Source organism: Melospiza melodia, chromosome 25, assembly GCF_035770615.1.
Source record: "Melospiza melodia melodia isolate bMelMel2 chromosome 25, bMelMel2.pri, whole genome shotgun sequence".
Classification (NCBI taxonomy): domain Eukaryota; kingdom Metazoa; phylum Chordata; class Aves; order Passeriformes; family Passerellidae; genus Melospiza; species Melospiza melodia.
In genome coordinates this window covers 6,647,648-6,671,247 of record NC_086218.1, presented here as the reverse complement: position 1 = coordinate 6,671,247, position 23,600 = coordinate 6,647,648, and the positions used below count along the sequence as shown (strand labels likewise).

Here is a 23,600-nt window from a genome sequence, read left to right as displayed (position 1 = left end):
GCCATCCTTGCTCTGAAAACCATCAAAGGCCCTCACAGAGCCACTGCTTGGGCTCCCTTTGGGTTTTGTGCTTCTTGCAGGGCTCAGCAAACCACAGGCAGGCCTTTTTCCCCCCACAGAATTCTCACTTCTGCAGCAGCTCCACACACCCAGAGCCCCTCAGAATATGTCTGGGGTGACCCCCAGGCCACCAGCACCTGGTGAGGGCTGTGCTCAGCCCTGGGTCACCCTAAAATCTGAGGCACTCAGGGAAGGAGCTGGGACCTATGGGTCCACCCAGCCACTGCTCATCCCTGGCACCACCATTCTCCTTGAAATCAAATCATGAGTACTCCATTTCTTATGTCCCCATCCTCTCTGAAACCCATAACCCAGTAGAGATATTCCCCAGGAACTCCATGGCCCAGGAGCCCTCATTCCCAAGGAACCCTCTCCTACTCATTCCATCCCCTGAAATCCTCCTTTCCCCAGGACCTTGTTTCTCTCCAGAACCTCCCATTCCCACGGGAACTCCCATTTCCCCAGCATCCCCATCCCATGACCCCAAATCCCTGGAGCCCACGTCCCCCTGGGACTCCCATCCCTGAGTCCCCTCCGCCATGGCAACCCCATCCCCAGTAACTCCTCCTCCTCAGCTCCCCCATTTCCAAGGACCACAATTCCTTAGGGACCCCCCATTCCCCTGGACACCCATTCCATGGACCCCAAACCCCCTGAGCCCCACACTCCTGGGAACTCCATGTCCCACTGTGTCACCTCCAGGTTTGTCCCCATCCTCTCCCCTCCCTGCCCACAGCCTGTGCCCAGCTTGTGGCCACCCTGCCCCCACCAAGGGCCACCTGTGCATGACGTGACCTCGCTTCCTTCCCCTTTGGCCAAAGAGCTACCACCCAGGGAAGAGTCACCCCTGGCAGTGTGTGACAGCCAGTCCACATGGCTGGGGACACCCAGAGGGCCGGAAAGGTGGCACTGCTCCTCTGGGGTGAGTGCCCCGGGCACGGGCCTGACACCCCAGGAATTGGGAGGGAAGGGGGCACAGGGGGGCTCTGGGGTCCGCTGAGGTCCCCAATGCCAGCAGTGCCAGTCCATGTTACACACAGCGGACCTGAGTGGGAACAGGGATGTAGGGTGGCTTTGGAGACAGGAACGGGGAGGCAGGAATTTGGGGATGGGGGGACAGGAATGTGGGCCTGGCAACTTTCGGCTGATGTATTTCTGTGCATAGTGAGAAGTAAACGGGAATATAGGGACTGGAAGGGACAAGAACAGAGAAGATGTGGCCATGGGGATGGGTTCATGAGCTGGTGGGGGTGACCTGGGCCAGCATGGGCTGTGTCTGTGGTGTCCTCAGGCCCAGGGTGTCCACAGTGACCCCATGTTCTGCCTCAGCCCAGAGTGGCCTTGGTGTCTCGGCTCCCAAGGTGTCTGTGCCGCATGGATGTGGTGCATGGTTGGCTGTGACACAGACATGTCCCCCTGCCTCTCAAAATCTTTTGGGGACCACCTCCATGCAGTTTCTCACAAGAATTGCTGTCCCCATGGGGACTGTCCTCACACCCTGTACCCCTGTGCTGCTGTCTCCTTGTTTCACCCTCACCCAGCCCTGTCCCTTCTCTTTTCCAGCCCAGACCCTCAGCCTTGCTGGTGAGTCCTCGGGGGATGCCATGGCACCACCATGCTGTCCCCAGCCCCACCCTGGCCCTGGCAGGCTGGTGTCTTCTGTCACCCGTAGGTGCCCAGACCACCCAGCTCCTGGTGGAGCCCCCCTGGAGGCCGGCAGTGCTGTGGGACCGGGTGACACTGACCTGCCAGGGCTCGGGGACTGCCGGTGCCACCACCTGGTACAAGGACGGGCAGCACTGGTGGCAGGGACAGAACACCGTCCGTGTCACCAAGAGTGTCAACTACAAGTTTGACAGACCCGGCAGGGGGCTCAGCCTCCCCGTGAGAGTCTCAAACAATGAGGGGATGTTTGGGTGTCCCCAGGCTGGCACACGCAGGGACCCCGAGGGCTCTGAGTGGGCTTCGCTCCATGGGTCACCTCCTCTGTAACCAGATCCTGTCCCCTGCTCAGGTGACATCCCAGAGCATCCAAGTGTGGGTGGAACTCGTTTTGGAATCGGGGAGCCCTGTGCACAGGGTGTAACCCAATGGGGGTGTCGTGGTGCTCTCCCCCAGACTGGCTGGTGCTGCAGGTGCCGGCACAGGCACTACTGGAGGGGGACACGGTGACACTGCGCTGCCGGGGCTGGTGGGACAGCACATTTTCCTCGACGTCCTTCCACCGAGAGGAGATGGAACTGGGGGGTGCTCCGCGGTGGGACCAAGCTGTCCCTGTTCCCTCTGCAGCTGCACCACAGTGGCCACTAAAGGTTCAGGGGCTGGGTGGGATCCTGGGGGTGGCAGGAGTCAGCACCAGTGACAGTGCAGGGTGAGCACCCTACAGCCACCACACTTATACCCACACTGCCCTTCCCCAGAGACTCGGGTTCTCAAATTCCCCTCTCCTCCCCTTCCCAGAGCTCTTCACGGTGCCGGTGCTGGAGGGTCTCCCTGATCCCACCGTGGGGTCCCCCCTGACTCTCAGCTGCCTCAGCACCCCCAGCCCCCTGCGGCCCCGAGCACCCCTCCTGCATGTGTTCTACCGGGACGGGCAGGTGGTGGGAGACCATCAGGGTCCCTGCAGCTGCTGGTGCCTGGTATGGGCGGCTTCTTCTCGAAGAATTCCATCTCCAAGGGCGGGTCCATGCGGAACAGCACCGCTCGGCTCTGCATCACGGGGCCCAGTGAGTGTGGGGATGGGCACGGGGAGCACCCAGAGACCCCCCAGGTCCCCTGGTTGGGCACCTGCATGGCCCCCAGAAATATTTCTTTTGTCTCCCCACATCTGCCCTGGGTGCCGTCACCCCTCTGTGGTGTAACCCCATCTACAACATCCACCACGACACCGATCCTCCCGTCCCTATCCCCTCACACTTGCTGCCCTCCCTGCGGCCTCAGCCCTGTCTCTGTCCCCGCAGCGCCAATGGACAATACCACCATCATCCCCAGTGTCCTGGAGGTGACACTGCCAGAGACAGGGACACACAGGGACACAGGTGGGGTCACTCAGGGTCACCAGGGAGTGCAGGACCCCTGGGGTGATGGGTGACCCTGATGTGTCCCCTCTGTTTCTTGCAGTGGCCGCAGGGGTCAGTGGGGCCCTTTTGTTCCTGCTCCTGCTCGTGGGTGTCATAGTGGCCTGGTACCAGTGGCACCATGTGGGTGGGTGACAATGGGGGGATGATGGTCGAGGAGAGAGGTGGGAAGGCCCTCAGAAAAGGGGGGCCAGAGGGCGGCACCCACGGACCCTGACTTGGGAGGGGCTGAGCCGCCAGTGACCATGGCTCAGAGATATTGGAGGCTCCTGCAGGGGTGTTGGGGGTTCTGTCAGCGTCCCTCCATGCCAGGGTCGGGGTTCTGGGGGCTCAGGGTGTTGGTGCAAGTGGGGTGGGTCAGGGATAGTGGGGGGGCATCGGGGATACTGGGGTGCCTGGGGAGAATTGTGTGTCTGGTAGTGGTTCAGCATTCCCAAGGGTGGATGGGGGCCCCTGGGTCTCCAAAGTCACCCCTCCAGTTTTCCTTTGCAGATGCCAGGAAGCACCAGGAAAGGTGAGTGCAGCCTCCAGCCATGATACACCCAAACCCCCAGCACCTCCCATCCCCTTCCATGCACCCCCTTATTCCCACAGGGCCCACCCAGACCCCCTGGCACCCCCAGTGGAGGATCCTCAGGCGATGTACATGGAGCTGCAAAGGCAACCGTGGGAACCCAGTGACATCTATGACAATCTACACAAAATGTTGTGATGCTCTGGGAAATGGGAGGCACTGGGTGACACTGGGGGTGCTCCCTCCATGGCTCCTGTGATTGCCCATCCTTCCAAGGGAGGTGGTCATGGCTCAGGGGGAGGCTACACAGGGCACCCTGTGCTCCCCATTTCCTCTCCCAGTATCCCCAAGGGCTCCCGCATTCCTTTCCTTGTACCTGCAGGGGCTCCCCAGCCCCATCCAAGTGCCCAAGTACCCTCAGGGACTGCCCCATTCTCTCCCCACAGTGCTTGCAGTACACCCAGGGCTTCCTCATTCCCCCTCCTACTACCCCTGTCCCATCCCACTGTAAATGGGGGAGTCGGGGAGGATTCTTGCTGAAAGGTTTCTCGGGTGAAAATGAAGCACAAAAGTGGCAATATTATATCTGAGAACTGTTTATTGATAAAGGAGGGTAAGCGTTCATACCAAAGGGGGATAGAAGGGAGCATAAAGGGACAAGGATAGAGAGAGAAACAGAAGACAGGGACAGCGTTATTGCCAGGAGCCCGGGCGCTCTGTGGGCATCAGCTGGGCAGATGGAGTGTGTATGCTGCAAGCCAGGGCGAGCCCACATGGCTTTTGTCAGTGGCTGGGCGTGATTTCTAAGGACGGCACCTGCGTGTCTCTGGCATGGGCGAGCGATGGCTGCAGGCTGGCTGCTGCGGGCTGGCTGCGGGCTGGTGCTGCGGCACTGGTGGCTCTGGGCTGGCTGCCGCGGGCTGGGGCTGCGGTGGGCAGGTGCAGCAGGCTCGGTGCTGTGGGCAGCATGGGAAATGCGGCAGAGGCAGCGGGTGGGTGCAGGCAGCATCTGATCCATTGCAGAGCAATGAAGGAATGTCCAGGACGAGCAGGAATGAGCTGCCTCAGGGAAGCAGCACTACAGGAAAGAATGGATAGAGGCAGGGGAGAAGGACCACTGAAAGAAAAGGCAAGGGAGGGGATTGTCGATGGTATTTTTACCGGATGTCCAGGAGGAATGATGCATCCGACGCCATCTTATCAGAAGGCTTATTAAGTACTTTTTAATACTATATTATTCTATATTATATAACATTACATCTAAACTGAATCTGCCAAGCACTCAGCTGCACTCCACTGAACACAATCTCATGACTGTCAGCCGACAGTCCCAACACACACACACCTGGATTCAAATGGTCAGTGAATCAAAACTCTTACATCAGAATCCAATCACCGATTCCCTTCAGGTAAACAATCTTCCACAATGCATTCCGCATGTGATCAACACAGGAGCAGAAAATGAGATAAGAATTGTTTGGATCATTCTTTGCCTCTCCCACTACTTCTCTCAGGTTCAGAGAATGTAAATCCCACAGTGGAGGAGGGCCAAACTGACCCTCTGAGCGAGCCCCTGATCCCTGCAAGAAACCTAAAGCAAAACACTCGTGTTTTGTCACAGTTATCTGCTTTTATTTGCAAAGTCTCCTCCCACAGCCTGATTTCCCGGGTGTTTTTTCACAGATATTTTTCCTCAGGCATCTGTCCCACCAGCCAGTGGGGGTCACTCACAGCCTGATCACTGAAGCTTTCTCTCCCCTGATTCTTGGTTGTGTGAAGCCTCGCCAGGGACAGGGTTCCCAGCACATGTACAACCCACAGAGTCATTTTTCACCTCATGTGTAGCATATGTTGAGACATAACTCAAAATCAGATTTGATTCTCTTAAGCCCAGTGTGCTTAGTGGCTCTGCAGTCCCCATCCCAGTGCTCCCAATGAGGTGGCTTACTGGTGACCATCCCAGTTCCAAGGGGACACAGGACCTGGTTCCCTGCTCCTGGGACAAAAATGCAGCTCTTTGATTAAACTGGCAGAAATGGTGTTTCTTTGTTCATCTCTTTCAAACAAGCTGAACAAGGTGGGAACCTCCCTTGGAGTGGAATATACGATCCCCTTCTCTCTGAACTATTATAATTTTGAAATTACAGGGCTTTTAGGTGGGAATACGAGTAACAGTTCTTTACTGGTATATATTGACAGAAACAAGTTGATGGAAGTTGACTTTCACTGGATATTATATGAATTGATATTACATTATTGATTATACTGTTGATTAAATATTGCCATGTTGTTCAGATAGTGAAAAGTATTGTGGAGTGGCGGATGTGGTTGTGGCGGCCGGGAGTGCTCCCTGCAGCGCCCCCTGCTGGCCGCGGTTATAACTGCCACAAAAACCAACAGCGCTGAGCGGGAGGGAAAGTTCTGGGTTTGTGTTGTTTGTTCTGTTCTGGTTTATCATATTCCCAGCAAAGAGGTGTTATTCCTTTTCCTACACTTTAGCCTGGAAGCCAGATCATCTTTGAAATTAAAAAAATTTTCTGAGATGGGTTTCTTTCCATTCCAGGAATTTCCCCCAGTTTCCTTGGCAGATATTTCTCATTTAAATGAGTTACCAACTTCTGGGTTCCAGCGTGGAACAGACACCCCATGAGCAGATAGGGCCAGGGACTTGGCTACCTCATGCTCTGCCTTTTAAGCCAGTTGGGCCACCAAGGGCCCTCTCCCCAGCTGGCTCTTCTGGTCACCTGGCTACTCAGGAGCTGGCTTTGTCAAAGCGTCACACTTTCCCCAGTGTGCCATGGCTGACAGATGATGGAAAGATGGGGCCCTGTCTCACCAAAAGCAAGGTCTGTCCCACCCCTGCCACACATAGCTGTTCCAAAATGTCTCCAGACTTCACATTTTTCCTGTTTCTGACACCCTGCCCTGTGCCATGGCCTGAACCCAAGTGCCCGGGAAAGGGGGAGGCTCAGGAACCTCCTCAGTGCCTTTGTGAGATCCTCGTGTGGGGAACATGGCAGAGGAGGGGTTTGGGACAGGGGACAAGAGAATCCAGAGCCTCCTGAAGGCCACTTTGGCCATCAGAGCAAGGAAGGTCCAGGGCTCTGCCAGATTCCTCTGGTGGAGGAAACGTGATGGGGGGGGGAAGTGTTTGGGGATTGTTCTTTTTTGGTGGCTTTCCCTGGAAATTGTTCCTTGTGTGACAATTTTGAGTCTGAACCTTGTTGCTGTTGGTTTTGTTCTTTCATTGCTCATTCAGGAAATTTTTCTTCTCTCAGACTTTAGGGATCTTTGTGCCTCCATGGGGAGCAGTAGGGAAAGGGGCAGCAGCCCCTGGTTTTAGTGGCAACACAGAACTGGAGAATCCCATTCCTAAAGCTCAACAAAGCTGAACAAACACCATCTCTACCAATTTAACCAAAAAGCTGCATTTTGGACTAAATAAAAAGGAAATGGGTCCAGTGTCCCCTAGCACTAGGACGAGGCTGGCAAGCCATGGGTGTACTGGGAGCACTGGGATGGGGAAAGGGGAGCACTGGGTGCCCTGTGCAGCCCCCCTGACTTGTGGCCATCACCCCAGGCAGGATGGGCCACCACGGGAGCCATGGGACGGGGACTCCCAGTGTCCCATATTGTCACAGCACGTTCCCATGGATGTCACTGGTGTCCTGCAGTCGCCCATGTGGTCCTGGCAGATCTGCGTGGGTCACCTGGGGGTCTTTGGGGGGGACAGGAAGAGACACCTGGCTTGGAGTGACATCCATGGGTGACATGTCCATGTCCCCACCCATCCCCCATACTCACCCCCTGCCCCCTCATGTCCAGCCCCTCCCCCACCTCCAGGGGATAAGGGGGTTCTGGGGGGCCCTGTGGGGATAAGGGGGGTCTGAGGAGTGTCTGGGCAGGGGGTCAGGCAGAGTCATGGCTGGAACTCCCCACTCACCTGTCCTGGGATTTCCTTAGAGCTGCAAGAAAAAGAGGATGGGGTGATCATGGGGTCCCCTGGGCCCCTACCCTACCTGGGACCTTTAAATGCCCACTGGACCCCTGTGCCCCCACCAGACACTGATTTCTACTAGACTCCCAGGCCCCTGTACCCCAAAGCACCCGTGAGGAGCCCCAGAACACCTGAGGCACCCAGGTACTCCAGCCCCCTCCCCAGGAACCCTGAACCCCTGAGCACCCCTCAAGCCTCCAGGAACCCCAAGAATGGAATGCAGAGAAGCCTCCAAACTGCTTCAGAATCCCTGAGGAGCTCTTAACATCCCTGCACAACTCTCCAACACCTCCCTAGAAGCCCCCAGGAGATCCCAGTGTCACCCCAATAATCCTCAAGGCCCTTCCTGGGACAGCCCAGGACCCTCCAAAAGACCCCCAAGCAAAGGTAACTGGGGGCTCAGTTTCCTCCAGCTCAGGGGCTTTGGGTGATGCCCCAACAGACCCCCAGTGTGTGGAGCTTCCCCCCAGTTCCTGTAGGACCTTGTCCCCCCCCCATTGTCACCCACCCTGGCGGTGCCACCAGTGACAGCCCCCGATGACAGTCAGGAGCAGGAGCAGGAACAGGAGGGTCCTGCCGACATTCACAGCCACTGCTGGGGACAGCGGGGACACATTGGGGTCACTCTGAACTGCAGGAGTCCTGAACACCCTGGTGACCCTATGTGACCCCACCTGTGACCCAGGGTGAGCCAGGTGTCACCTCCAGGGCCAACTCAGTGCTGAGTGCCCGGAACACGCGGTGCCCGTCCTGTCCCAGCTGGTTGGTGGCCACGCACTGGTAGGTGCCTGAATGTCCCACATCGATGTCCCCGAGATCCAAGAGGGGACCCCGGGCCACCTCCTGCCCATTGTGCAGCCAGGTGAAGGTGACAGGGGCTGAGCCCACCTGCACTGAGCAGCGCAGGGTCACAGCATCACCTGCATGCACCTGGTGTGCTAGGGGGCTGGGAGTGATGGTGGCAATGGCCACGGGCACTGCGGGGACAGAGACGGTGCTTGTACCTGGTGAGGTGGAATGGGGTTGCTGTGGGTGGGGTCACCCCCAGCCCGATGGTCCCGCTCACCCAGGACGGTGACATTCAGGGGGTCACTCTCGGCCACGCTGTTCCCGTCACTGACCCGGCACCGGTACTGGCCGCTGTCATTGTCCCCAACGTGGCACACCTCCTGGTGGGGGCCGGTGCCCAGCAGTGCCCCTGAGCCTTCCCGGTGCCAGTAGAAGGACAGGGGACCTGTCCCCGCGGCCACCGCACAGCTCAGCACCAGGCTGTCCCTGAGTGTCACCTGTCCCCCGGGGGGCTGCACTGACAGGGACACTCCTAAGGGCAGGACCCCTGCGGGAGAGTGGGACACCAGGGGACAGTGAGGGACCCGGGGGGGGTGTCAAGGAGTGGCAGGGGAATTCCAGTGAGGGAGAGGGGTGCAGAGATTGGGGGAGGGGGGCTTAGAAAGGAACCCCGAGGGATGATAAGGGGGTCAGGGAGGGAACACCTGGAGAGGGAGGTGGGCAACACCAGGAAGGGTACGGGGACCATGGGAGGGGATGGTGAGACTTGGGCAATGTGCAGAGACCTCAGAGAGGGGTGGAGGGACCCAGGGATGAGGGAGGGGACCCAACGAAGGATGGAGGGAAACACAAGCCAGGAATGGGGGGAGCTCAGGAGAGGCCCGGGGCAGCGATGGCAGGACACAGAAAATGCACCAGGGAAGGATGAGGGTACCCACGTATGGACTGGGGGTCCCGAGGAGAGACCCGAGAAAGGACGGGGGGGGGCAGGGAGGGATCTGGAAAAGGTTGGGTGCCCCAGAGCAGGCGTCAGGGAGGGCTGGGAGATGCCAGGCAGTATAAGGGACCCGAGGCATCTGTGGGGGCTCCCCGTGCCCATTCCTGCACTCACTGCACACCGTGACGCGGAGCCGGTTGCTGCTCTTCTGCACGGACCCCCCCTGGGAGCGCACCTCACAGCCATAATTCCCCGAGTGGGAGACCCTCACAGTGGGCACCAGCAGCTGCGGGGACCCCTGGGGGCCCCCCACCACCTGCCCGTCCCGGTAGAACACGTGCAGGAGGGGGGCTCCGGGCCGCAGGGGGCTGGGGGTGCTGAGGCAGCTGAGAGTCAGGGGGGACCCCTCAGTGAGCTCGCGGGGACCCTCCAGCACTGGGACTGAGAAGAGCTCAGGGAAGGAGAGGAGAGGTGAGGACTGTGACTCTGAGTGCACTGGGAAGTGGCTTTGGGAGTGTCAAAATATTAAAGTTCCAGCCATGGGCGTGCTCACCATGCACTGTCACTGTCACTGGTGCTGACCGTGACTGCCAGGACCCCACCACGCCCTCACATCGGTAGCAGCCGCTGTGGTGCAGCTGCAGAGGTGAAAGGGACAGCTTGTTTCCCTTGAGGGACCTGCTGAGATCATTCTCCTCCCGGTAAAATCGCACCCTGGTGAGATGGTTGTCCTGCCGGCACCGGCAGCGCAGTGTCAAGGTGTCCCCCTCCAGCAGTGACCGCGCTGGCACCTGCAGCACCAGCTGGTCTGTGGGACAGGAAGGTCACATCTCACTGATGAGACTGTTCTGAGGTGGGTGCCCATAGCACCGGCGACATGTGGGTGCTCTGGGGTGCTCATGGGTGCACTGGGATGTCCCTGTGTGCAGGGCACTGGTTCTTGTCACACGAGGGGTGTGAGGCCATCCACGGAATGGAGCCCACCCTTAACGCTCTGGGGCCCCCATGATCATTAAAAGTCTCCCCTCACCATCTACGTCTGTCAAGGGGGGGCTGCGCCCAGTGCCTGGTCTGCCACATGTGTAGGTGCCACTCTCGGTTACAGCGAGGCGGTCCTGTCCCTCCTGCCACCAACACTGCCCGTCCTTGTACCAGGTGGTGGCACCAGCAGTCCCCGAGCCCTGGCAGGTCAGTGTCACCTGGTCCCACAGCACTGCTGGCCTCCAGGGGGGCTCCACCAGGAGTTGGGTGGTCTGGGCACCTGCGGGTGACAGGGGACACCAGACTGCCAGGGCCAGTGTGGGGTTGGGGACAGCAGGGTGGGGCCATGGCATCCCCTGAGGACTCACCAGCGAGGCCGAGGGTCTGGGCTGGAAGGGAGAAGGGACAGGGCTCAGTGGGGGTGTCACCATGGGGACAGAGGCACATGGGGTACAGGGTGTGGTGGCTGTCCCCAAACTGTCCCCGTGGGGACAGATGCTCTTGTGGGAAAGTGTGTGGGTGGTCCCCAAAAGTCTGGACAGGCAGGGGGACATGTCTGTGTCACAGCCACCCGTGTACCACATCCCTGTGGCACAGACACTTTGGGAACAGGGACGCCGAGGCCACCCCGGGTTGAGGCAGAACATGGGGACACTGAGAATACCCCGGGCACAAGGACACCACGGACACAGCCCATGCTGGCCCAGGTCACCCCCACCAGCTCATGATCCCATCCCAGTGATCCCATCCCCATGGCCACATCCTCACCGTTCTTGTCCCTGCATCCCTTTTCCCTTGTCCTTATCCCCGGAGCTGCCTGAGCCCAAAGGTGCCAGTCCCCACATTCCTGTCCCCACATCCCCACCCCCAAATTCCTGCCCCCTCTTCCTGTCCCCAGAGCCACCCTACATCCCCAGTCACACCCAGGTCCACTGTGGGTAACATGGACTGGCTCTGCTGGCAATGGGGACCTCAGGGGACCCCACAGCCTCCCTGTGCCCCCTTCCCTCCCCAACCCAGGGGTGTCAGGCCCGTGCCCATGGCACTCACCCCACAGGAGCAGCGCCACCTTCCCGGCCATCCCGGTGTCCCCAGCCATGTGCACTGGCTGTCACTCGCTGCTGTAGCCACCGCTCCCCTGGCTGGCAGCTCTTTGGATGAAGGGGAAGGAAGCGAGGTCAGTTCTTGACCTCATGTGTAGGTGGCCCTTGGTGGGGGCAGGGTGGGGACAGTCTGGGGACAGGCTGGGGCACGGTTGGGTGGGACTAAATGGGTCATGGGGTTCCCAGGAGTGGGGAACTCGGTGGTTTTGGGGAGGCAGGAATGGGGTCACTGGTAAATGGGGTCCTGAGGAGGGGGGATATCCGGCAATGGGGGTGCCATTGGAATGAGCGTCTCCATACCTGGGGGGACTCAGGGATGGGAGTCCCAGGGGAATGTGGGCTCCAAGGATTTGAGTTCATGGGATGGGGGAATGGTGGGTCCTAGGAAGATTTCAGGGGATGGAATGAAGGAGAAGGGGTTCTTTGGGAATGGGGTGCTGGGCCATGGAGATCCTAGGGAATGTCAGTGTTGGGATGGGGGCTGCAGAGAGAGTGGGACATAAGGAATGGAGGTCCCATGTTTCTGTTCCCGGGGTAGTGGGGGTGCCAGGGATGGGCAGTGGCTGGGTGAGCCCATGGGTTGCAGCTCCTTCCCTGGGTGCTTCAGATTTTGGGGTGACCCAGAGCCAGCACCACCCCCACATAGTGCCGGTGTCCAGGGTGTCACCCCAGAGAGATTCTGAGCTGCTCTGGGTTTGTGCCCTCCCGCCTCCAGTGATTTTTCCCTCTCTTTATTCCATTTCCATCATTTTGCCCCTCAATTTCACAACCCCCCAGTTTGTGCCTTGATGGTCCTTGGGGGCATCTGGAGCAGGCTGGGGGAAGCCCAGAGTGGGGAAAGCCCAGGGTGGGGGAAGCCCAGGGGTGAGGGGTCTGCTGGGAGGGCTGGGGAGGCTGTGGGGGATGGGAGAGTTCAGCTTTTACCCCCCAACACTTTCAGTTTCTGTCTCCTGCAGAAGAAGGAAAACGCCGTTTGACACCTTTCGCACATAGGGGGGAAGGGTTCTGTCCTTAGGGGGCACATCCAGGGGGCTCCTGTCTTGGGGGAATCCTGTCCCAGGGAGGACACATGCTGGGGAAGAGGGTCCTGTCCTGGAGCTTGGCAGCTTTGGGGGGGTCCAGACTTCTCCATTCTTGCTCGTCCCCTGCTGGATCTGAGCCAGCAAGAGCATCTGGGGAATGGAACCCTGAGCAGGAAGGAGGCCCCAAACTCCTGCTCCTTGAAGCCAGTGGCCATCCAAGGGTGGGGCCAAGCCATGGCCCAGCCCCCCAGCACAGGGATGGCTATTGCCCAGCCTTGCTCTGGCCAGCTCCAGGTGGCAACCAGGACCTGAGGGTCCCCATTGGCCCCTTGGCTTTGATTCTGGCAGCTTTAGAGCTGCTGCAGAGGTGAGAATTCTGTGGGGTCGGAAAAGGCCTGCCTGTGGTTTGGTCAGCTCTGCAAGAAGCACACAACCCAAAGGGAGCTGAAGCAGTGTCTCTGTGAGGGCCTTTGATGGTTTTCAGAGCAGGGCTGGCTGGAAACCCCCATGGCAGGGGCAGCTGTGGGAGAACCAGCCTGGAAATGCAGCAATTGATCCTTTGTTCCTCTTTGTAAGGGACAGAGAGAACCACAAAACTACTGCAAATGGCACAACAATATGCCAACAACCTTCCTGGGATCCTCCTTCTTGAACAAAATCTTCAGCCTTTAGGAACCTCATGGAAAGAATGCTTGGATTCCGACTTTGTCCACAAAAATAGAGAGAAAAGTGTGGAAGTATTGGTCAGTGGCTCTACCCCTGGGCAGTTGTTAGGGGCAGCTCACACAAGAGTGAGTGCCCATGGGTGGGGACCCTCAGTGTCCCCCAGTTCCCCCCAGTGTCACAGCACATTCCACTAGATGTCACCGGGTTCCTGTGGTCGCCCCTGGGGTCTCCGCAGCTCTGCATAGGTCACCTGGGGATCCTGGAGGGTGGTGGCTTGGGGGGACGCTGCGAGAGACACGGGCTGTGGGATGTGGGTGGGGTGACACTCGTGGGTGACGTGTCCCTCTGTGTGTGTCCCCCCCGTACTCACCCCCTGCTCTCTTGGGGACCACGACGTGGGTGTACAGCACCTCCCCCTCCTCTGGGGGGGCCGGGGGATCCAGGGAAGTCCTGAGGGAATAAAGGGGATGTGGGGGAGGGGATGGGAGGTCATGGGGGTTTGGGTAAAAGGGGAGAGTGTGGTTTGAGCCCCCACTAACCTTTCCTGGTTCTTCCTGGCAGCTGCAGAGGAAAGAGGAGAGGGGTGACTATGGGATCTCAGGGTCCTGAGCTCCCTCAGGATTCCTGAGCCTCCACTGGGCCCTTAATTTCCCACAGGACCCCCAAGCATATTGGAAGGCCTCCAGAATTCATGAACATCCCCAGTGCCACTGACCAACTCAGCCTCAAGCCAAGCAGGGACAGAGATCCCCCAAACGCTCCTGGGGCCCCTGAAAGAACCTCCAAATCCCTGTAGGGCCCTCCAGGACCTTCCCAAACCCTATAGGTACCCCAGCCAAAGTTACAATTCCAGGGCTGTGGGTGTTTATCTATCGCTCCCCAATTCTGAGGGCCTCTAAATTTCCCTGGGACCCTCTTCCCCTCATTTTCACCCACCCACACGGTGCCACCGGTGCCAGGCCACAATGACAGCTACGAGCAGGAGCAGGAAAAAAAGGGCTCCGCCAACCCCTGTGGCCACTGCAAGAAACAGAGGGGAAACATCAGGATCATCCACACACAGGCGGTCTGGCACTCCCTGGTGACTGTGTGGGACCCCACCTGTGACCCAGGGTGAGCCAGGTGTCACCTCCAGGACCAGCTCTGGACTGAGTGCCTGGAACACACGGTGCCCATCCTATCCCAGCTGGTTGGTGGCCACGCACTGGTAGGTGCCTGAATGTCCCACATCGATGTCCCTGAGCTCCAGGAGGGGACCCTGGACCACGTCCTGCCCATTGTGCAGCCAGGTGAAGGTGACAGGGGTTGAGCCCACCTGCACTGAGCAGTGCAGGGTCACGTTGTCACCTGCACACACCTGCTGTGCCCGGGGACCAGGGGAGATGGTGGCATTTTCCACAGGCACTGCAGGGACACAGACAGGGCTGAGGCCACAGGGAGGGGCTGGCAGCAAGTGTGGAGGGATATGGACTGGGGAATGGGTGTGAATCAGAACGTTGGGGATAGGGTTACACTATGGAAATATGAGGGGTCACAGGGGAGAAGTGAGGGGACACAAGGAAGGTGTCTGGGGGACATGGAGGTAACCAACCAAAGGACCTGGGGGGGGGGTTTGGGCACTCCTCGAGCCCATCCCCACACTTACTTTGCACCGTGATGTGGAGCCGGGTCCTGCTCTTCCTCTCAGAGTGTACCTGGCAGCTGTCATTCCACGAGTGGGAGACCCCCACAGCAGGCAGCAGCAGCTACGGGGAGCCCTGCGGGCCCCCCACCACCTGCCTGTCCCGGTAGAACATGTGCAGGAGGGGGGCTGGGGGCTGCAGGGGGCTGGGGGTGCTGAGGCAGCTGAGAGTCAGGGCGGACTGCTGAGGAGGCCTGGGGGGACCCTCCAGCTCCGGCACCGGGAAGAGCTCTGGGCAGGAGAGGGGAGGGGGATTTGTGGGCCTGAATCTCTGGGGAGGGGCTGTGGGGATGTCAGGGTGGGGGCTGTGGGGTGCTCACTGTGCACTGTCACTGTCACTGGCGCTGACTCATTCCACCCCCAGGATCCCACCTGGCCACGGCAGCTGTAGCTGCCGCTGTCATTCAGCTGCAGAGGAGACAGGGACAGCTCTGTCCCATTGCAGATCCCCTGCAGTTCCTTCCCCTTGTGGTAGAAGGACACCAAGGTGACCGTGTGGTTCCACCTGCCCCGGCAGTGCAGTGTCACCGTGTCCCCTTTCAGCAGCGACTTCGCTGGCACCTGCAGCACCAGATAGTTTAGGGGACAGAGGGGTCCTGTCACACCTGATTGCACTGGGACTGCCTCATTGAGTCACACACAGCACACCAGGAGTCCCCAGTTCCAACACTGGCGTCTCCCACTCTTGTGACCCATGCACCGTAACACACCCAGAGCCCTTGGGGTCCCACGGGTGCCAGCATGGGGACACCCAAACCCCCCTCACCATTTAAGACCCTCACAGCAGAGCTGCACCCAGTGCCAGGTCTGTCACACATATAGGTGCCAATTGCAGTGACAATGATGTTGCTGCGTCCTTCCTGCCACCAGCGCTGCCTGTCCTTGTGCAAAGTGGTGGCAACGGTGGACCCCGAGCCCTGGCAGGTCAGTGTCACCAGGTCCCACAGCACTGCTGGCCTCCAGGGGGACTTCACCAGGAGCTGGGTGGTCTGGGCACCTGTGGGTGACAGGGGACACCAGCCTGCCAGGGCCAGTGTGGGGCTGGGGACAGCCGGGTGGGGCCATGGCATCCCCCGAGGACTCACCAGTGAAGTCGAGGGTCTGGGCTGGGTGGGGCTGGCCCTGGAGGGACAGCAGCACCTGGAGTACAGGGTGTGGGGGCTGTCCCCAAACTCTCCCCGTGGGGACAGCAGTTCTTGTGGGAAAGTGTGTCTGTCCTCAAAAGATTTGGAGAGGCACGAGGACATGTCTATGTCACAGTCACCCATGCACCACATCCATGTGGCACAGGCACCTTGGGAACAGTTACACCGAGGCCACCCTGGGCTGAGGCAGAACATGGGGACACTGTGGACACCCCGGGCACAAGGACACCATGGACACAGCCCATACTGTCCCGGGTCACCCCCACCAGCTCACGATCCCATCCCCATGATCCCATCCCCATGGCCACATCCTCACTGTTCTTGTCCCCTTCTGTCCCTGCATCCCAGTTTCCTTGTCCTTATGCTCAGAGCTACCTGAGCCCAAAGGTGCCAGTCCCCACATTCCTGGCCCCACATCCCCATCCCCAAATTCCTGCCCCCTCTTCCTGTCCCCAAAGCCACCCTACATCCCCAGTCCCACCAAGGTCCATGTGAGTACCATGGACTGGCTCTGCTGGCCTTGGGGACCTCAGGGGACCCCACAGCCTCCCTGTGCCCCCTCCCCATCCCAGGGGTGTCAGGCCCATGCCCGGGGCACTCACCCCACAGGAGCAGCGCCACCTTCCCGGCCATCCCGGTGTCCCCAGCCATGTGCACTGGCTGTCACTCGCTGCTGTGGCCACCGCTCCCCTGGCTGGCGGCTCTTCGGATGAAGGGGAAGGAAGCGAGGTCACGTCTGTCCCCACGTGTAGGTGGCCCTTGGTGGGGGCAGGGTGGCCACAAGCTGGGCACAGGCTGGGGACAAGGCTGCATAGTCTGGGGACATGGTGCGGGATGGTGTTGCCAGGAGTGGGGGGCTCAGGGGATGTGGAGAACCAAGATCGGTGTCCAGGAGAATGGTGGTCCAGGGGAATTGGGGTCTCCATGCCTGGGGCGATTCAGGGATCCCCTGAACCTGGTCCCCAAGGATTTGGGGTCATGGCATGTGGGTGCCAGGGTTGGGGGTCCTGGGGGAAAAAGGGGACCCTTGGGCATAGGGGTTGTGGGGGAAGAAGCAGCCCATGGGATGGGATCAAGTCAATGGTGGTGCTGGGCAATGGCAGTTATGGGATGGGGGTACCCAGGGAGGAGAGAAACCAGGATAATGGGGTCGCATGGTTGAGTTCCCAGGGGAATGGGGGTTTCAGGGCTGGGAAGTGGCTGGGTGGACACAGGGGTCACAGCTCCTGCCCTGGGTGCCTCAGATTTTGGGGTGACCCACAGCCTAGCAAAGCCAACCTGGGGTGCTCCTTTCCTGTGCAGCCATCACATGGGGAGTCCTGGATAGCTCTGCCTCTGTGCCCTCCCCCGCCCTTGAATTTTTCCTCTCTTTATTTCTCTTATTTCCTTATTTTCCTCACTTTTGTGGCAGGGGCCCTCATACCCAGTTCCTGGCTCAGCAATCCCAGGGAGCACCTGAGCGGGGAGTGGGTTGGGGGGAGATAGGGGAGGGGAAAAATTGGGTTTAGGGCGTGCCAGGAAGGGTGCGGAGGCTGTGAGTGATGGAGGTGTTGGGCTGTGCCCTCTCAACAGTTTCACTTTCTTTTCCTTGGAAAGGAAGGCAGCAGCCGTTTGTGTTGAGAGTCAAATGGGAAAGGGAGGGGGTTCTGTTCCGGAGGGGCACATGCAGGAGGGTCTTGTCCTAGGAGGATCCTGTCTTAGGGACTAACACATCCTGGCATTTGGGGGGTCCTGCCCCAGGGGTGTCAGTTCCAGAAATGTCCCTGCACGTTCCTGGCCGGATGCCTGTCCCAGGGGTGGCACATCCTGGGGACCCCTGTCAATGCAAGGCTGGGGCCCAGCCATGGCCCAGCCCCACTGCACAGGGATGGCCATTGCCCAGCCCTGCTCTGCCCAGCCCCAGGTGGCAGCCAGCACCTGAGGGTCCCCCCGGCCCCCTTGGCTTTGATTCTGGCAACTTTAGAGCTGCTGCAGAGGTGAGAATTCTGTGGGGGAAAAAGGCCTCCCTGTGGTTTGCTCAGCCCTGCAAGAAGTACAAAACCCAAAGGGAGCCCAAGCAGTGTCTCTGTGAGGGCCTTTGATGGTTTTCATAGCAGGGCTGGCTGGAAACCCCCCCTGCAGGGGCAGCTGTGGGGGAACCAGTCTGGAAATGCAGCAATTGATCATTTTGTGCCTTTGCCAAAGGGACTGAGAGAGCCCCAGAGCTACTGCAAATCCCACAACAATCTGCTCAACAACCTGACCTGGACTCTCTTTCTTGAACAAAACCTGCAGCCCGTTGGAAACTCATGGAAAGAATGTTTGGGTTCAGGATGTGCACACCAGAAGAGAGGGAAAATGTGGAAATATTGAGCAGGGGCTGCACACGAAGGGCTGGGAAACAGGGGTGTCACAGCAGGAGCAGGGAATGCCCAGGCAGGGGAATTCAGGGCAGGCTGGTGTGGATTTACCAGGGAATCAGACCCTGAAGCACACACGGGCATTTCCACAGATTCCTGTGCACTGTCCCAAGGATGGACAGAGCTTCCTCCCTTCCTCCAAGGGAAGTCAATCCACTTTCAGAGTGGGAATGAGCAAAATGTGGAGAGTTACTAAATATGACTGAACAAAGGCTTCCTTCAGGGCTGGGTTGCTGCCCAGCAGGCAGGGAACAATCCCATGGAGCTGTTGGACACTCAGGGAGATTCTACACTCTCTGTAATCCACAAGCAAATGCTGTTGGGGAATGCAGCAAGGGGCTGCTAAAGGGAAAGAAAAAGTCTCATTTCATTGGGATTTGTTTGTGTTTTTATTGTGAGGGACTTTTTGGGAAAGGAATGGATTCTACAAACCAGAATATTTTATACCTTTTCAGTTTGATTTTCACTGAGTTTTTACTTTATTGGGAAAATAATGGTGTGGGAAAGATTTTTTGCTTTTGTTCTATGGATGTATAATTTTGTCTGAACCAACTGGGCATCCAGTGTTTCCTGGGATGGCCAAGCCAGGAAAGGGGGGATCAGATGCAGGGGTGTGTGGGGCAGGGACACAGAAACTCCCAGAACAATCCTGGGGTGCTGCAGGTTGGGGGCTGTGCTGGGCTCTGAGTCACCCCAAAATATGAGGAATGACCTGAGATCCCCCTGGGCCCACCCAGGCACTGCCTGTCCCTGGCACCCCCATTCCCCTGGGAACCCAACCATGGGACACCCACTGCCTTGGTGACTCCTCCCTGGGCACCTCCATCCAGGACTTCCATTGGCCAGCACCACCATGGCCTTGATCCCATCCCATGGGCAGATTTTTTCCCCTAGAACCCCTGTTCTCGAGGGTGCCCTTTTTCCCCTGCATCCCCAACCCTGACACCCACATGCCATGATCCCAAATCCCTGGGGACACTGTTCCCACAGCACCCCCATCCCTGAATCCCCCCAGGCATGGAGACCCCAATTCCCCTGGACCCCCATTCTCCTGGACACCCATCCTTGGTTCCCACATCCCCTGAGCCCCCCACTCCTGGCAACACCATCCCCACCATGTCCCCAGATTATTCCACCATGTCCCCAGACTATCCCAGAATGTCCCCAGACTATGCAGCCTTGTCCTCAGCCTGTCCCCAGCTTGTGGCCACCCTGCCCCCACCAAGGGCCACCTACCCATGGGGACGGATGTGACCTCGCTTCCTTCCCCTTCATCCAAAGAGCCGCCAGCCAGGGGAGCGGTGGCCACAGCAGCGAGTGACAGCCAGTGCACATGGCTGGGGACACCGGGATGGCCGGGAAGGTGGCGCTGCTCCTGTGGGGTGAGTGCCCCGGGCACGGGCCTGACACCCCTGGGATGGGGAGGGGAGGAGGCACAGAGGGGCTGTGGGGTCCCCTGAGTCCTCAAAGGCAGTAGTGCCAGTCCATGTTACCCACAGTGAACCTTGGTGGGACTCTGACTGATGTAGGGTGACTTTGGGGACTGGAACAGGGGCAGGAATTTGGGGATGGGGATGTGGGGACAGGAATGTGGGGACTGGCACCTTTGGACTCAGGCAGCTCTGGGGATAGGGACAAGGGAACTGGGATGCAGGGACAGAAGGGGACAAGAATGGTGAGGATGTGGCCATGGGGATGGGATCATGAGCTGGTGGGGGTGACCTGGGCCAGCATGGGCTGTGTCCTTGGTGTCCTTGTGCCCAGGGTGTCCACAGTGTCCCCATGTTCTGCCTCAGCCCAGAGTGGCCTCAGTATCCCTGCTCCCAAGGTGTCTGTGCCACAGGGATGTGGTGCACGGGTGACTGTGACACAGACATGTCCCCCTGCCTCTCCAAATCTTTTGGGGACACACCAGACACAATTTCCCACAAGAACTGCTATTCTCACAGGGATGGTTTGGGGATAGCCCAACTGCCCATTCCCCTGTCACTTCAGCATCACCCCCACTGAGCCCTGTCCCTTCTCTCTTCCAGCCCAGACCCTCGGCCTCACTGGTGAGTCCTTGGGGGATGCCATGGCCCCACCCTGCTGTCCCCAGCCCCACACTGGCCCTGGCAGGCTGGTGTCCCCTGTCACCCACAGGTGCCCAGACCACCCAGCTCCTGGTGGAGCCCCCCTGGAGGCCGGCGGTGCTGTGGGACCGGGTGACACTGACCTGCCAGGGCGCGGGGACTGCCCGTGCCACCACCTGGTACAGGAATAGGAAACGCTGGGGGCAGAAGGGACGCGACCATGTCACTGTCACCGAGAGTGGCAACTACACATGTGAACAACCCAGCACTGGGCGCAGCCTCCCTGTGACAGTCTCAAATGGTGAGGGGGTTTTGAGTGTCCTCAGCCTGGCCCCCGCAGGGACCCTAAGGGCTCTGGGTGGCCTCTGCTCCATGGGTCACCTCCTGGTGTTGCCAGAGCCTGTCTCCTACTCTGGGGACATCACAGAGCATCCCTGTGCAGGGAGATTTCTCCCTCACGATGGGTGGCCCCTGGTGCCTCCTGGTGCCATCATGACCCTCTTGATGACCCTGGTGTGACAGGACTCCTCTTTCCCTCAGACTGGCTGGTGCTGCAGGCGCCAGCACAGGTGCTGCTGGAGGGGGACATGATGACACTGCGCTGCCGAAGCAGGCAGAACAAGCAGCTCACAAATGTGTACTTCTACCATGGAGAGAAGCATCTGAAGGGGCATCAGAATGTGACCGAGCTGTCCCTGTCCCGCCTGCAGCTGAACCACAGTGGCCGCTACTGCTGCAAGGGCTGGGTGGTGTCACAGTGGAGAGTGTCAGAGTGGGTGACAGTGACAGTGCACAGTGAGTGCAGAGATGGGGACAGGGAAGCCCGACATTCTCTGAGGGTTTCCCCAGCACTGCCTGATTCCTTCATCCCTCCCTTTACTCCTCCCTGGGTCACCCCAAATTTACCTCCCTGGGTAACACCAAGTCCCTCTTGGTTACCCCCATGACTGCCCAGTTCCCCTGCAGATCCCTCATCCCTCTCTTTGTCCTTGTCATCCCTCCCTGGATTCCCCATCCCTTCCAAGGTCCCTGCTCCACCCTCTGCTCTCCCTTCCTTCCCTGGGTTCTCCTGTCCATCTCTGAACCTCAAATCATTCCCTGAGTCTCCGAGGTCTCTCATGTGGTTCCCCAACCCTGCCTGGGTCTCTTCCCTTTCCACGGGGTCTCACCATTGTCCCCAGGTCCCAACATGCCTCCCCAGGTCCCCTTCTCCTCACTGGGATCCTCTCTGATCTTCTCCAATCCCCCTCTTTCCCCTCCCGTATTCCACCCCCCTACTGGGTTCCCAATCACATATTTGTCCCCCCCTCCTGTAGGGGTCCCACTCTCGGGGGTGTCCCTGTCAGTGCAGCCCCCTGGGGGACAGGTGGCACTCGGGGATCGCCTGGTGCTGAGCTGTGCAGTGGCCGTGGGGACAGGTCCCCTGTCCTTCTCCTGGTACCGGGAGGGCTCGGGGGCACTGCTGGGCACCGGCCCCCATCTGGAGCTGCGCCACGTTGCGGACAATGACAGCGGCCAGTACCGGTGCCGGGTCAGTGACGGGAACAGCATGGTCGACAGTGACCCCCTGAATGTCACCGTCCTGGGTGAGTGGGACCCTCGGGCTGGGGGTGATCCCACGCACAGCAACCCCATTCCACCTCGCCAGGTGCCAATGCTGTCTGTGTCCCTGCAGTGCCTGTGGCCAATGCCACCATCAACCCTGGTCCCCTGGCACAACAGGTGCGTGCAGGTGACAATGTGACCCTGCGCTGCTCGGTGCAGGTGGGCTCAGCCCCTGTCACATTCACCTGGCTGCACAATGGGCAGGAGGTGGCCCGGGGTCCCCTCCTGGAGCTTGGGGACATCAATGTAGGACATTCAGGCACCTACCAGTGCGTGGTCACCAACCAGCTGGGACAGGACGGGCACCGCGTGTTCCGGGCATTCAGCCCAGAGCTGCCACTGATGGTGACAACATGGGGACACAGGGACACAGGTGGGTTCCCACAGGGGGTCACCAGGGACTGCAGGGCCCCTGGGGTGATGGCTCACCCTGATGTGTCCCCCTCTGTTTCTTGCAGTGGCCGCAGGGGTCAGTGGGGCCCTTTTGTTCCTGCTGCTGCTCGTGGGTGTCATTGTGACCTGGCACCGGTGTCACCATGTGGGTGGGTGACAATGGGGGAACAGGGGTCCCAGGGAGCTCTAGAAGCCCCAGAGTTGAGGAGCGATAGGACAGCACCCACATACCCAGAATTGTGACCTTGGCCTGGAGTCCTGTAGGGTTTTGGTTTCCTGCAGCGATGTTGGGGGTTCTTTCAGGGGCCCTGGGGGTGTTTGGGGGGGTCTCTGTCCTGTCTGGGCTTTGGGTTCTTGAGGATGAGTTGGTCAGGGACACTAGGGATGTTCATGAATTCTGGGGGGCTCCAGAGATGCTTGGGGGTCCTGAGGGGAATTGAGAATCCCCCTCCTGAGAGGGGTCAGGGGCCCTGGTGACCCCACTGACACCACTCCCCTCTTTCCTTTGCAGCTGCCAGGAAACAGAAAAAAAGGTGAGTGAGGGGCTCAAACCACACTGTCCCCTTTCACCCCAACCCCCAAGACCTCCCATCCCCTCCCCCACATCCCCTTTGTTCCCTCAGGGCCCGCCCGGATCCCCTGGCCCCTCCAGAGGAAGGGGAGGTGCTGTACACCCACGTCGTGGTCACCAAGAGGGCAGGAGGTGAGTACAGGAGGGGACACACACAGAGGGACACATCACCCACGAGTGTCACCCCACCCGGATCCCACAGCCTGTGTCTCTCGCAGCGTCCCCCCGTGCCACCACCCTCCAGGATCCCCAGGTTATCTACGCGGAGCTGCGGGGACCCCAGGGACGACCGCGGGAACCCGGTGACATCTAAGGGAATGTGCTGTGACACCGGGGGGAACTGGGGGGCACTGGGGGTCCCCACCCATGGTCACCCACTCGTGTGTGTGCTGCTGCTAAAACCTGCCCCTCGCCCTCCCTGTGGAGGCGAAAAGATCCCAAAGGGCTGAGAGAAGAACAATTTCTTGAAACAGCAATGAGAGAGAATAAAATCAACAATAACAGCAACAAGATTCAGAGTCCAAATTGTCAGACAAGGAATGATTTCCAGGGAAAGATCCCAGAAAGTTACAAAGCCTAGATATTTCT

At 59.3% G+C, this 23,600-nt stretch overlaps 1 pseudogene; it reads left to right on the top strand.

The window, feature by feature from the left end:
- Positions 1 to 266: 266 nt before the first annotated feature.
- On the top strand, positions 267 to 23,340 carry LOC134429066 (Fc receptor-like protein 2; annotated as a pseudogene).
- The last annotated feature ends 260 nt before the right edge of the window (positions 23,341 to 23,600 follow it).